Below are 14,206 nucleotides of genomic sequence, written 5' to 3'. Positions count from 1 at the left end.
TATTGTGGAAACATCAATTGCTTCCTTTAGTTTTGCCAGTGTTTCTCTCATGTATTTTGTGGCACCTTGGTTGGGTGCATAGACATTTACGATTGTTATTTCTTCTTGCTGAATTGCCCCTTTTATTAGTACGTAGTGGCCTTCTTTGTCTCTCAAAACATCCTTGCATTTGAAGTCTATTTTATCTAAGATTAATATTGCTACACCTGCTTTCTTTTGGCTGTAGCTTGCATGAAATATTTTTTTCCATCCTTTCACTTTCAGTTTCTTTGTGTCCCTGTGTCTAAGATGAGTCTCTTGTATGCAACATATTGATGGTTCATTTTTTTTGATCCATTCTGCGAATCTATATCTTTTAATTGGGGAGTTTAATCCATTTACATTCAACGTTATAACCGTGAAGGCATTTCTTGAATCAGCCATCTTATCCTTTGGTTTATGTTTGTCATAATTTTTCCCCTCTGTCTATTAATATCCTTTATTGTACCCATACCGAATCTCTTTAGTACTGAACCTTTCTCCAAGTCTCTCTGTCCTTTCTTTGTTTCTCTGTCTGTAGGGCTCCCTTGTGTATCTCCAGTAGGGCAGGTCTCTTGTTAGCAAATTCTCTCAGCATTTGTTTGTCTGTGAAAAATTTAAGCTCTCCCTCAAATTTGAAGGAGAGCTTTGCTGGATAAAGTATTCTTGGCTGGAAATTTTTCTCACTCAGGATTTTAAATATATCGTGCCACTGCCTTCTTGCCTCCATGGTGGCTGCTGAGTAGTCACTACTTAGTCTTATGCTGTTTCCTTTGTATGTGGTGAATTGCTTTTCTCTTGCTGCTTTCAGAACTTGCTCCTTCTCTTCTGTGTTTGATAGTGTGATCAGTATATGTCTCGGAGTGTGTTTATTTGGATTTATTCTATTTGGAGTTCGCTGAGCATTTATGATTTGTGTATTTATGTTGTTTATAAGATTTGGGAAGTTTTCCCCAACAATTTCTTTGAATACTCTTCCTAGACCTTTACCCTTTTCTTCCCCTTCTGGGACACCAATGAGTCTTATATTTGGACGTTTCATATTATCTATCATATCCCTGAGGTCCATTTCGATTTTTTCAATTTTTTTCCCCATTCTTTCTTTTATGTTTTCATTTTCCATTCTGTCATCTTCGAGGTCACTGATTCGTTGTTCAACTTCCTCTAGTCTTGTACTATGAGTGTCCAGAATCTTTTTAATTTGGTCAACAGTTTCTTTAATTTCCATAAGATCATCCATTTTTTTATTTAGTCTTGCAATGTCTTCTTTATGTTCTTCTAGGGTCTTCTTGATTTCCTTTATCTCCCATACTATGGTCTCATTGTTCATCTTTAGTTCTTTGAGTAGCTGCTCTAGGTGCTGTGTCTCTTCTGGTCTTTTGGTTTGGGTGCTTGGGCTTGGGTTATCCATATCGTCTGTTTTTTTCATATGCTTTATAATTTTCTGTTGTTTTTGGCCTCGTGGCATTTGCTGAACTTGATAGGGTTCTTTTAGGATTTGTAGACCAATTGAAGTCCTTATCTCTAATTTATCAGATCTACAGCTTCGTGGAGTACACTTTCTCTAACTAACCAGCAGGTGGCATCCACGAGCCACTTGTTCTCCACAAGCCAGTTCTCCCCTGCTTAGCCTTTTTGGTGAGTGGGGGAGTGAGTCTTGTGGGGTCCAATTGGTGTACCAAGCTTGCCTGGTAGTTGGTGTTGCCTGCCCTGTATATGGGGCGTGTTTCTGGGCAGTCAGGGAGGGGGGGGTGGCTCTAACAATCAAATCTCCCTGGTGATCCTAGAGTTTTAAAGCTGCTGCAGTAGTCTAATCCTTCAGTTCAGTCCTGCCACAGTTTGTCTCTGCCACTGACCCACAAGTCCTTGGTATTGGCGTATGGCTCCTGAGACTTGCAAGTGGGCCCCTCTTCCAGGCCGTGCACCCCGGGTCCTCTGTTGAGGGATGACTGTGCTATGTCACAGGTGAGTGCCGTCCCCCCAGGGAAGTTCTGGGCTGCTGGGCTGTGTAGGGAGGCTCCCAGTCTGCTGAAATGATGGCTGAATGGGGCTTTGTTAATTCACACTGCTCTACCTTCCCAACTCTGGGACTATCAGCTGAGGTTGCAGGGAAGGCTAATGTCCACACCCAGTTTTGTGGTGTGTGCCTGTTATTTGAAGCACTTCCGTCACACTGGGTTGTCTGGGGCAGTTCTGGGCTATGGGGCTGGCGATGGGCAGGAGTGTTTCCTGTCCACCAGGATGATGGCTGTTGGCGGACACCCCCCTTTTCTTGGGAAGTTGTGGTGTTTAGTGAATTTTCTCAGCCACTGGATTATTGCGTTTTGTCTCAGAGCTCTCCTAGTTCTGCTCTTGACTTGACCTGCCCAAATAGTAAGTCTTTGAAGCTTTCTGTATTGGGCTTCTTAGAGTAATTGTTTTAGAAAAAGAAAAAAGGATTAAAAAAAAAAAAAAAAAAAAACAGGCCCTCCTCGGAGATCTAATGGGTTATTGAAATGCTAAGAGACAAGAAACCAGGGCCATTAAGGAAAGGTCCACAGGGCAGAGAGGTCAGCTTTTCTTCTTGATTTGCATATGCGCCTCAGGGCCCTTCCCCTTTCTATGTTCACCAGAACTCCAAAAATCCTCCGCTTTTATTTTGGAGTTTTTCGTGTTGTTTTTTTCTATACCTGTCTCCTTTCTGCTGGGCTGGCTGCTCTCAGATTCTCTGGTGTCTGGTCTCAGTCTATCTATGGTTGGAGTCTGTATCAGTAGAATGAGTTTCCGATAAGAGCAGCCACTGCAGTTCTCCCTTCTCCTTCCCGGAGCTGACAGCCCCTCCTCCCCCGGGACTGAGCCTGGCAGGGATGGGCGGGGGTCCCCTGGCCGCAAAAACTTACAGATTTCGCTGATCTCAGCAGTTCCACATTTTCATGAGTGTTGTATGAAGTATGCCCAAAGTCAGATTGCTCTGTGGTGTCCAGTCCACACAGTTCCTGGCTTTCTACCTACTTTCCTGGAGGAGTAACTAAAACATACAGCTCACCAGTCTGCCATCTTGCCCCGCCTCTCATTATCTTTAAAATCTTATAGTATTTTTAATAGATAGAACTACCCTATAAGCTCCCTCAGTCCAGGGGCAAAAACTGCAGTTAAAACAACATTTAGTAAAGGAACATAATTTAATTATTCCTTATTTACATTTTTTAATAAAAAAGAGTTAACTTGTAGACATAGATCTATATACAAAAAAGTATAACCCAGTAAGATTTTTAGTTCCATTGTTGCTTTGCTGCAATAGCATATGCAGATTTTACCTAATTCATTTCTTTAGTGGTTTACACACATACATTGGCATCCTAAAGCACTTCAAATCATGGCCTTTATACATATATTTAAGTGCCATACATAGACTTTTATTAACTTACCAAACTAAATGTTACTTTTTGATATGCATGTTAGTATCCAAATTAACACATATTTCCTGTGTGAGTCTTGTTTAAAGAGTTAATTAAATATATTCAAGCAATATGGGTTTAGATAAAATTATTTATATAATGATAAAGAATAATCCTGAGACTGTGGAAGCAGAAGTTACCACTATTTGTGAGTGTGTGTGTATGTGTGTGTACAATGTAATATAATATTTAGTTTTTATGAAAATGAGATCATTTTGTAGATATTACTCTATCATTTGTTTTTCTTGTAATTTAACCACATCTATCTATCTATCTATCTATCTCTATTCTATTCATCCATACATACATCTATCCGCATGATTATCTTTCACAATTACATTTCCCATTCAAAAATCTACAGTGCAGTGTAATAAGCAGCAGCCGAGCTGGGAATCTAGGAAGGCCAATTCTCAAAGCCTAGGTCAAGCAATAGTCATCAGAAAAGTTTGTCAGATAACAAGACCCTAACTAGCAAGCTCAGAGTCAGGGGAACAGTTTAGTCCATTGGAAAGAGTATGACAAGAATAAGACCACTCCGGTTCTAGAGCAACTGAATGTTTTATTAGAAAAATGCATAAAATAAGGTAGAAGATAATTTTCAAAACTCTAGCTAGGTTTTTATACAGGGCAGAATGAGGAAGCAGACATTTGGATTGTGGAACAAGGAAGAATTCTAACAAAGAAAATTTGCGTTTTTCATTTCCTCAAATGTGTCAAGCTCTTCCTCACTTCAGGACCTTCTCATATGCTTTTACCTCTGTCTGAATTTACTCCTCCTGATAGTTTTAGGGATGACTCTTTCACTCTCATATTCATCCTTTAGATGCTTTTCTCAGAGAAGCATTCAATGACTCCACAAGCTAAACTAAGTTCCTCGAACATTCTCTATGTCACATAGCATTTGTTGCATACAAAAATTCCCAAAACTTGGTAGTTTTACCACAGCCATCATTTAACTCACAATGCGATGAGCTGGTATTGAGGCTGTGTTCAGCTGAGTGGTTCTTCTGCTAGTCTCAGTGAGGCTCACCCATGTCTCAGCAGTCAGCTACTGTTCTGGGATCAGCTGGTGGTTGGCCTGGGAGCTGGCTGGTGCCAAATGACCTCATTCACTTATTTGGGAGTTGACTGGCTGTGGTCTATGATATCTCAGTTTTCCTCTATGGCAGTTTATTCTTTAGTAAGCAAAAGTGGGCATTCACATCATGGTCTCAAATTCAAGAGCAGCCAAAGAGCAAGCCTCAGTGTGCCTGGACTTCTCAAGCCTTTGCTTGCATCATATTTGCTAAAGTTCTATGGGTCAAAATAGGTTACCTGATATATTTAGATGGAAACTAGACTCCATTTCTTGATGGGAGAGTCTGCAAAGCCACATTACAAGAGCATAAATACAGGAAGAGAAAGTAGTTGTGGTCATTATTATACTCTACCATGCACTCTTTCATGGTATAATTTTTTTCATAGCACTAATATTTATACGTATATGTTTATTTACTTAATTTTATGTAGTCATCTGTCTCCATTACTAGACAGTAAGTCTATAAATATAATATGGATGGAGAGCATGTTTATTTTCTGCATCACTCTATTTTGAGTGCCAACAAAGGATCTGTCTGGAACATGTTCTTCATAATCAGTTATAGAATTGGTGCACAAATGAATCAGAACTAGGGCATAAAATTAGGGTTTGAATTTAGTAATGGTGACCAAGTAATGAACATGAACATTGAATTAGAGCTGCATAAGTTTACTTTCTTATGATGACTTAGATTACATGACAGAAAAATTAAAATATTTCTTATTTAAGCCAATTTGTTGGGGTTACAAGTGAATACAAATCCCAATTGATACAGTTAAGGAAATACTTAATGTTTATAAATCTACATGCATCAAGGGTTGAAGGAATTAGAACATAGGTATAGGCATCTTGAACAATGCCAACGATGTAAAATTGATGTAGGATCAACTAGTTAAAAGAAGTCTTTGTTATAAAACTTTGGAATATTCAGCACATCTTCTGTCTTTAGTTTTAGTTCCTAGCCTGGATAGCTATAGGAATTTTAGTTATCCTTTTAATATAATACCTACATCCCCCAGAATATATCTAATTGTTCACCTTATAAAATTAATTTAAGCAAACACATGCCATCCTCAAATCTGTATACTCAAACTTTTATTTTTAAAATTAAAATATTGTCCTCAATTTTTTCTTTGGTCATTGGTTTTGTTCCAATTTTGGCTTTGTGCTTCTAGTATAGAGATCATGTCCTCTTTGTGCATGCCAAATGATGTTCTAAAAAATTTAATATGAATTCTGAAGTGGATTCTCTTAAGAGACCTATTTCGGATACTCTTTTCCTGCTTTGCAATGTTTCATATGTCCCGAATCTTTTTTTTTTCTTTTATAAACTCTTTACACATTCTTGACTATGTTCCAAAGAGGCAGGCCCTTTCCATTGTTGAATGTTTCATTCCTGATACAAAGAACAGTTACTATTACCTGTTAGCTGTGATGTTGTAACTATATCTTTAAATCTATATTAATATCCATATCAATATATACAGAGAGAGCAGGTGGAGGTGAGATCAGACTGATTATAAAGAAGGAATGGAAATGAGATCCCTTTCAAGCTTTTATGCTTGAAAGGAGTGTGGTAGTTTGGAACTATATAACCCAGGAAAACATATTAAACTTGGTCCTTTTCTGTGGGTGGGAACTCTTGTAATTGGGACCTTGTGATGAGGTTTACATCAGTTAAGGTTTGGCCCGGCTGAATTCTGATGGGAAATCACAGAGCGAAGGCAAGAGGGAGCAGCCAGAAGCTGAACGGGAGAGGCTGCCACGTGCTCTGCCATGTGACAGAAAAGCCAAGGACCAAAAATTGCCTGTGGCCAGCCCAGAACACCACAGTCTTCTGGGGAGCAGGCATCGCCTTGATGATGCCTTTACTGTGGACTGCTCCAAGCCTCAAAACCGTCAGCCAATAAATCTCTGTTGTTTAAGCCAGCCTACTGCCTGGTATTTGCTTTAACAATGAGGGAACTGAAACAAGGAGTTAGACTTCTCTGTGAGCTGGGAAGCCATTGGAAAGTGCTTGGCAGAGGAGTGAGGGGAGACATACACATTTTTAAAAGGAAAACTCTAGCTGCTGGGTTAAGAATTTGTTGTATAAAAGATAAAATATGTGGAGTTGAGTCAAGAAAGAGAGCAAGATACAGATTAATACCAGATCAGCTCCCCTCCTTAAAATTTTAGTGTTTAGACCCAATTTTTTTATTAAATATAGCTAACAAATTCCCACTTATTCTTTAAAAAGGAAAAAAAACACAAGTCAGATGATATTTGCTTAGATTAGGTAATTTTGTCAAGTATACAAATCCTATGAGAGAGGACTATAAAACAGAAAGTAGAAATTTAGAAATAGTCCCCAACTTTTTAATACATGAATTTATATTGTTTGAAATATTGAAAGAAATAATCCATTCCAAATCTTATGATTGATTAATAGTGCAAAGGCATTTAAAATTGATTGGTGAATTAAGCTGCTTCATAGAGCAAGAATGGCTATAAAAAGAGGACAAATTAAAAGTTTTAAAGAAGCTGAAATATATTTCCTGTGACCAGGCAATATTTTTACTAGAAATTACTTCTCTGAAAAGAGAAAGCAGTAAATGGAAAACAAAGTAGATCATTTATGTCACATTCAGAGAAGCATCAATATCTTCAAAGAATTTTCTGGGAATAATGAAAAATCTATTTGCAACTGCTGTACAAATTCCAATTGCACTTTTAAATCAGAAGATGTAAGACATATGCACATATAATAAATTATGTAGCTCATGACAAAATGCCTTCAGCTGCCATATAAACACAGCACAAAACTTCATATGTACACTTTCATTCTTCAGCAGTGGAAAACCAAAACAGAAGAAAAAAAAAAAAACAATTGATATTTTGGCCATTAACTTTTCCTTCCAGGATTAGAAGTCAGCTTCTTTAAAAAATCACATGCTTTGGAATAAAAAAAAGTCAGGTCCAAATCCCAATTCTTTTATTTACCAGCTATATGACTTTGAGCAGATTATTTTAGCTCTCTAAGCCTCAGTGTTCCCATCTAAACAAAGGAGACAAAAATAATGATATCTACCTAATAGGTTTATTATGATGATTAACTGATATGATGCTTTTAAAGTTCTAGAACAATGAAAATATTAATTGGTAGACTTTCAAGTTGTTGCTTTTTATTATAAATATTAAAAGAAGAACTACAGAACAAAATAATGATTCAAAATGCAAACCACAGACATATGGTTTCTAAAACATTTCTTTAAGCTTCTGTAATGTCTAAGCATTTTATCTTATGTTCTCTAACTTAAAAATATTTTTCATCAGTAGTCTATGTCTTTGCCATAAAAATCCACATATTTTAAGGAGCTATGATTTAATGTTGTCATAAAACCCAAAGTTCACATTATATATTTAAATATTTAAAAAGTTAGGAATTTACTATCTTTTATATGTTTTTCAATTTAAAATACTGTGCTTTCTCTGTATGTAATTTGCTTAGAAATGTCATTGAAAATCTTTAAAACCACAAAACTTACAGGAAAATAGTAGCTCTTCAAGCCTATCATTTTAAATATATTAATTAAGAAAGCGCATTTGACAGGGCAGAAATCTGACATAACTTTGTCCATTCCTTGACTTTTTGTATTGTTTCCTTAGAGAAAAGACAATTAACCGTTTGGTCTCATGGAAGCCATCTTTGGACACTGTGACATTGGCACTTTTGAACATTGGCTGTGTTCTCAGTTATGTTCCTCTCTTTCTTCTAATTAATGTCTCCTCAAACAATGGCCTATGGATACCCAAGCCAGCCCATAAGCTAGTTGTTACCAGTTCACAACAAAATAAATACAGAAACTGAGAGGAAGTGTTTAGAAACATGTATGGCAATCTGACATTATAACACACCAGCACATCATCAGTGGGATCGTTTTTTTTGAACAGGACGTAGACCAGTTCATCAATGTTCAGTCAAGCTGCATTTTCATAATGGGCTGTAGAACTGAGTAACAAATTTGTGTTTTTAATACTTTCATTTTGAAACAAATTAAAACTTATATAAAATTACATATGTATATGAGTAATGTATATATAGTTTTATACACACACACACACACACACACACACACACACAAGCAGAATAATATAAAAATATAAAGAACTCTCTTAGACTCTTGGCCCAGAAACCCTATTCATGTTTCATCAACGGTTCCAATGATGCTCTTTATAGCATCCAGGTTCTCATGTTGTACCCTGGTGTTTTGCTGTAAGAATTCCAGTCTGTCCTCAAGTTTCTTGCCCTTGACACTTTTCCTTTTTTTAAGATTACAGAGCAATTATATTGTAGAATGTGTCTCAATTTGACTTAGTCTGATGGCCTCTCCTGATTAGATGCTGTTGATTCATTTGGGGATGTTGAGTACATATTTGGGGATGCATTATTCTTGTTGCATCTTATTGGGTAACACTTGACATTGTATCATCCCATTATTGGTGATGAAAATTTGATCATCTGATAAGGTAGTATCAGCAAGGTTTATTCATTTTAAGGTTATATATTTTTTTCTGTTTTAATTAGGAAGTATTTTGTATAGAGATATTTAGAGACTATGCTTCTCATTCCACTTGTTTCAACATTCTTACCTGCATTAATGAATATTATGACTGCCGAAAGATGATTCTCTAATTCCGTCATTGTACCCTACTGTAAGAAAGAGTTTTATCTTATCCCTTTTTATTTCTATATTTGTTTATCAGTTTGGAATTGTGAATTTACATTTCATTCAATAGGTTATGATCTGTTATCATTATTCTCTTAGATGCTAAAATTGTTTCAGGTTTTGCCAGTACAGAGCCCCTCAGATTGCCTCCTGCGTCTTTGCTACATGCCTCGTTCATTAAGTACTTTCTTACTGTTAGGCATAGCAAGATTGTTCAGGCTTATCCTATACTTTCCCTGCTCCAGCCCTGGAATCAACCATTTTTTCAAGGAGCCCTGATTTTGAGGGGAGTATATTCAGAAGAAAAGGAGGGAGGGAAAGATGATGAAAGGAAAGTATTAGATTATCAGAAAATGATACAAAAGTATGAGAATATTTAAGCATTATTTAATTTTATAACTTATTTACAAGAGTTTAAAATCATTTAAATTTTCTTTTAATTCACAGCTTAATATTAATAGCAAATTAGAGAATAAAATTGGTTTTGTTCTTTTTAAATCTAATCTACAGATGGTCAAAAACTATTCATTTAATTATTAGTCAACAAAAGATACACCTTTTATGAATGTATCAGCAATAGTGGTGGTGGTAGTAATGGTATAAGTTGACAATGGAAGTGATTTTAGAGAAATGAAGAACAAAAGGGTTAGTACGAATTTCACTCAGAAGTATGATTGCTCATATATTGAATTTGGTTTAGTAGCTGTAATTGATGATGATTTATTAAAACCAGAGTGTATTATTTCTGTAGATTCCAGAACAACGAAGGATTGAAACCACCAACACTTACACAACATGTAGAACTACTTGAAGGATAGCTTAACTGGATATAATACATGATTTTTTGTCTCTTGAAAATGCTGCTCCACTGTGACATTGCTTTGTATGTTGATTTTGAGAAGTCTTCTGTCAGTCTAATTTTCTTGCCTTTGTAAATTATTTCAACATTTTTGTCTGGAGACTCTGGAATTTTTTCTTCAATTTAAAGTCCAATAGTTTTACCAGGATATTTCTTGGAGTTGACCATTCTGTTCAGATTCCCAGGCCACTTGATGGGATGCCTTAATGTACACATTCAGAGATTCTTAAATTTATGAAAATTGTCTTGGAGTATAATTTTAAATATTAGTTTTGTTCCATTGATTAGTTATGGTTCTTCTGAGACTTCGGTGTAGGAATGTTAGATCTTTGTTGCCTTTCTCCAATTTTAACTATTTTTCTCTGTCTCTGAGTCTTCTTACTTCATTCTTGATCCCATTCTCATTCTCTTGGCAATTTTCTGGTTTTCCTCAAATCCCTTTATTAAATTTTAATTTGAATAATTTCTTCATTGGCAGTTTGCAAATTAGGCTTCATTTCTAATGTGATTGTTTTCTTTTTCTTCCAGTTCTTTCCTGATTTAAAAAACCATTCATTTTCTTATTTTTGTCCATTATGTTCTTCTTTTTGTATTTCTGATTCAAAATATTTTTTGATAGCTTCATATCCTTGTTTGAGGATATGCAATTTTGCTTGCAGCATTGTATTAAGTTTCCTCCACCTTGTTTGGTGAAGACAGAATTTTCATTAGCAAAAGCTACATTTTTTATGTTCCCACATACTTATTTCAGAATTTTAAATTCAGTTTGGCATATGTTAATAGTTCTCTTCAGTTTCATAAGTTTACAGCTCACCTACCTACTTTCTACAATTATTCATTTATTGATGAATTTCATGCCAGAAAGAAGCATCAACTTTCACATTAAAATATTATAGTCAAAACATATATCAATGATACTTAGGTGACTAAAAAAATTCATAAAAATACACACTACCTGGTTTGTGTATACATCTTTGAACTTATCATACTCCTTCCGTCAGTCACTATAATGATTTTTTTTTCATTCAACATATTCACATTCAAGCAAAACCTTCATACTCACAAAACAGTATTTATTACTTATGAAAGAGTATAATCACTATTCTTAATCATCTTAGTTTCCAACTTAAAATAACCAAATAATATCTAGTATCGTAAGTTTGGAAAAAGGATTGGAACAAAAGAAATCTAAAGAACAAGACCAGCTAAGAGCAGGTGGGTGAAAGAAACAAGTTTTCTCTTTGGTCATTTGTTGACACTTCCACTTTGCTGAGGTGCAGAAAGTAAGCCTGGAGGACAATGAACAATGAGGAAGAGACAAAATGCTAATAAAAAGCAAAAATACCCCAAACATAAGCAGTTGTAAATAAACCATTTTCCATGACCAAAATAAATAGATACTGGGCAAATTTAATTTCAGAATGGAAACCAAGTTCATTTTGTAGTAGCCCAACCCTTCTTATTCTGGAACTTTCCTCAAAAGTCAAGTTTGTTGTGGCTATGATCTCTTACCTGACTCAAAGGGCCTGAAATATCACTTGATTTTATAAACTTATTGGCTGATAGAATGATATACAAGTGTCTTTTGTTAATGTGGCTTTTTAAAAGTACTGAACCTGTTTTAATGGTGAGAATATCATCTAGGCAAAAGATAATTAAAGATTAACAATGCTCTTTATCCACATTTTCAGTTCAAGTCTTTTTGCCATGCTAGTTTCTACCCATTAGGAATTTTCTATTTGTCCCTCTTAAAACATGGCATGCAGAACCAAGCAGTAATACCTGCCTCCAAATTTTAGTGAGAATGGGTGAGTGTGAGTATTGAAAAGAAAGAAAAGAAGAAATGGAAGAAGGGTACAGGAAAGGAGGTAGAAGATAATTTAAAGAGAAATTTGAATATTGATAATACATTTTGGTGAAAATGTTATATATTATATATATATTCTGAAATGTATTTCATATTTATTTTATATATGTTAGAATGTATATAAAACTATATTTCTTATCCTGCTACTTAGAAACAAACAAAATTTTTTTTAAAAAGATGCCTGATTAATATATCTTAGATTAGCCAAATTATTTCCAGCTACCAGTGATTGGCTTATATGTATTCTGAAATGTGTATATATGTTTTTGAATCTGTTGATGAATACTTCAGTAAAAGACTTCAGAAATCCAGGTGTATGAGCCATTCAACTAAATCTGTAGTTCTGAAAGGGCTTTTGGGTTTTCTAATGTTTCCTTCTATTATTCCTTAAAATACTTGTAATTTTTCCATGGACTATTTCACCATTTATCTGTTTTGTAGCAGCGAAATGCTTTGCAGACTAAAAGCATTTAGTAAACAGTAGGGAAAATCTCACTGCAGCTTTGTACTCTTGAGGTAGACCTGAACAGGCTTACTCTCAAAGTTTCAGTTGGAAACCCACAATCGCGAATTCCATTCATTTTAGGCAATCAGTGTGTCCGTTCTTGCCACCACGCCTGGTCTGCTCAGTCGGAGCTTTGGCTGATAGCAGTAGGCAGCAAAGCTGTCCAGGCCTAGGTTGTTATCAAGAAAATGAAATTAAGTGTTTGTGGCAATAACCAGAACAACCCGGGATTAGAGAAAATACTGTCCAGATGAAAAGAAAAATATTGCCTTGATTTGAAATACCCAGGCAATTAAGGCTAAAAATGAATGTGGTTTTTTACTTATTTGACTCTTTGTTTTGTTTTTGCTATGAAATATTTAGAATATTTCTTTAATACTCAAGTCCACTATAATAGAGAAACTGTGTACCTGAATAGAGAATTGATAGGAATAAAATTTTGTGCTACATTTGAGTTTGTAGAAAGCTTAAAATGCAATATAAAAAGGCAGTGTTTAATAGTCCACTAAAACATGGAGTAGTAGAAGGTGTTCAAAAGTTGAAGGAAGAAGACTAGGATTCTCGTTCCAGGTCTGCCAATTACTAAACTTGCATGACCACTAACAGAAGATCCCTTTCAGCTTCAGTTTCTACATTTTTGAAAATAGGAATTAAAAATAATTATTGCCCTATCGACCTAACACAGTGCTGTGCAGATCAGATCATAAAATGTGGTTGAAAGAGATTAATAAGGTCAAAGTTTCATACATTATTGCAGTTTATCTATGGTAAATTCTAATGTGTTCAAAACTGGGATAGTCAAACTACCAGGCACACTTCCATTTTTATGCCATCTTTACTATCCTTAAATGAAATTCATTGAACAAATAACTTTATTACATACATAATTTTGAACAAAAATCATTGTAATTACTTATCTTATAAAGTTGAAATAAAAGTAAAACAATTTTTAATTAAATAATACATATTGCAATATGTAAATGCTAGGACATAACTTTCTAGAAGATATAACAAGTGAGCCATTTGGTGCAACGATATGTAGGATTACTGAAAAAATCATATCTACAAATGTAGATTGATATAGGGAGGCTGTGCAGGTAATTCAAACACCTCAGACAGTGCTGTGTTCATTGATATAACTTCCAGAAATTATAAACAATTACTGTAAATTTACAAACTAAGAAAATATACCCATCCTTCCATTTGCAAATTAGCAGCATTTCTGGAAAATTCTCTAAGCATTAAAATCATGCAAAAATATGTTAGATTTATTTGAAAAATAGCCTTTTTTTAACAGGCTTTTTAATTACATGAATGTCTGGTGGAGCGTGCAAAGTTTTTGCAGGATGTGAGATAATTCAGTATTGTACAAGACTATTGTAAATATTGCAGATTGTCTTATATCTCTGGCTACCACCTGTTCAAGGCCAAAGGCATGCTTAGAATCATTTTGATAACAAAAAACATATACATTTTTCAAAATATTTTCTCAGAATAACATTACCACCAATGAATCTTTAGACTAAAAGGTCCAAGTTATTTTTTCCACAACAGTGAGCTTAATGTACAGAAAACTACTATGTTTTGATAATGATGATTTGGTCCATATTTGATTGTAATGCCAGTCAAATACATGTGGAGGCTTTCTTCAATCTTATTTTTATTTGGGTCTGTCAATTTTCTTTAAGCCCCAATTTCAGTAAACTCATCCAACTTCTTAGTACTCTAAACTT

At 35.1% G+C, this 14,206-nt stretch overlaps 1 pseudogene; it reads right to left on the bottom strand.

Annotated features, from left to right (window-relative positions):
* Positions 1-9,217, bottom strand: part of LOC119522084 — a 28,569-nt pseudogene extending 19,352 nt beyond the window's left edge.
* Positions 9,218-14,206: the final 4,989 nt, after the last annotated feature.

This window comes from Choloepus didactylus, chromosome 1 (genome assembly GCF_015220235.1).
Source record: "Choloepus didactylus isolate mChoDid1 chromosome 1, mChoDid1.pri, whole genome shotgun sequence".
Taxonomy (NCBI): Eukaryota; Metazoa; Chordata; class Mammalia; order Pilosa; family Megalonychidae; genus Choloepus; species Choloepus didactylus.
The sequence above is the reverse complement of the archived record's forward strand: the minus strand, read 5'-3'. Positions and strand labels throughout refer to the sequence as shown.